The sequence below is a fragment of the Populus nigra genome, chromosome 4 (assembly GCF_951802175.1).
Source record: "Populus nigra chromosome 4, ddPopNigr1.1, whole genome shotgun sequence".
Lineage (NCBI taxonomy): Eukaryota > Viridiplantae > Streptophyta > Magnoliopsida > Malpighiales > Salicaceae > Populus > Populus nigra.
The window spans coordinates 15452025-15453538 of NC_084855.1; the positions used below are offsets into that span (position 1 = coordinate 15452025).

Consider the following 1514-nt stretch of genomic DNA (forward strand, 5'->3'; position numbering starts at 1 on the left):
TTTCTCTCTCTTTCATCTCTAGTAATGTTAATAAATATAATTAAAATATAATACATAAATTAAAATTAATTATACAAACAGTAATCTATAAAATATAATTTACAAAAAAAATGATATATAAAATATTTCTTAAACATGTTGTTTTTAATAATTTCATCCTAATATTAGTTCCGTTCGAGTGGAAAGAGGAAACTCTTCTTAGAACCGTTCCCACAGAGGCAACAACTATGAAGTTGCGATGTCAATAAATCAGTCGGTGAGATCCTTCCCACACGGCGTAAGACATCATCACTTATGATGCGGCGTCACCACATCGAATACATAAGCCAACTAGGGCATAACACAAAATCCATCCCATCTTTACTGGAGGTAACAAAGAGCCTTTTGAAATTGTCCTCTCATCTCTGTCTCTCCCCCTCTCTGTTCCATCGTCATTTAAAGGGAAGAGGCATATTTCAGGTTTGTGCATGAATCTAATATAGCTAAAAAAATCCCATCAAACACAAATTAAAATACTAGATAGCAATCAGCACTAGTTTAGTATAGTATTAGATTCACGCACAAACTCGTAATCTGTCTTTTTCAATTCCTTTCTTCTTCTTTTATATCTTTCCAGCAGGCAGGCCGCCCTTGTTCTTCCATGGATTTTCTTGTCTCTTCTGCTTCAAATCTTGATGTCCTTTGGCGCTGTTGGCTTTGGGGATCATCTTTCAGTCAAGTAATACCGCTCTATTTAGTTTTTCTTTTGCCGCACTCTGTTTTTATTCCGTTTTTATTGATGTATCTTTGTGGGATTTCTTAATTTTAGGTTCAGAATCCCATGTCAATAATTCTAGTAATTGAACATTATTAATGGTGGTTCTTTATCAATTACCCGTCAAGGAGAAAAACGCGATTTGGTAAGTCGGGCTACCCAGTTTGATTGTTCATATGGGGCTTGATCAGTTTCCCGAATTAGCTAATAAGCTGGCGATTCTATTGAATTTGAAGCTTACAATAGCTTAATTCTGTATGAAAATTTGTTTAAAAATCTGGATAGGTTAGTTACATTTCAATTTCTATGTGAATGAACTCTATTATTCCGAAGCGCTCATTAATGCTAATGTTCTGCAACGCATTGTTTAGGTGAATTTCTTTTGCGTTTAAAGCATACATAATGTCTATTCGGGAGTGTTAAATAATTTTTCAAAATGTTTTTGCCTAAAAATACAAAAATAAAATAAAAATTATCCATAGCCTTCCACCAAAGATTGTGGTATGCTTTCCCTGCCATCACTGTACCCAGATTTTATATATATATATATACACACACCTACGGAAAACAACAATATAGAAGAGAGAAAGTCGTCAATTCTTCTCATTTCAACAGGAGTTTTATTTGATGAGATGAATTTTACTTGTGTTTTTTACTCCTATTATCACTTAAAAATAAATCAGGCTGGGGAAATCTTTTTTTCATTTCAGTTGATTTCTGTTTTTTTTTTTTTTTTTTTCAATAGAAAGTCATTTTGATA

General features: G+C 32.9%; 1 long non-coding RNA gene across 1 annotated transcript; it reads left to right on the forward strand.

Annotated features, from left to right (window-relative positions):
* Positions 1–207: 207 nt before the first annotated feature.
* On the forward strand, positions 208–1130 carry LOC133691822 (uncharacterized). The gene is made up of 2 exons (XR_009841740.1): positions 208–459; positions 617–1130. It is a non-coding gene; the product is annotated as an uncharacterized LOC133691822 (long non-coding RNA).
* The last annotated feature ends 384 nt before the right edge of the window (positions 1131–1514 follow it).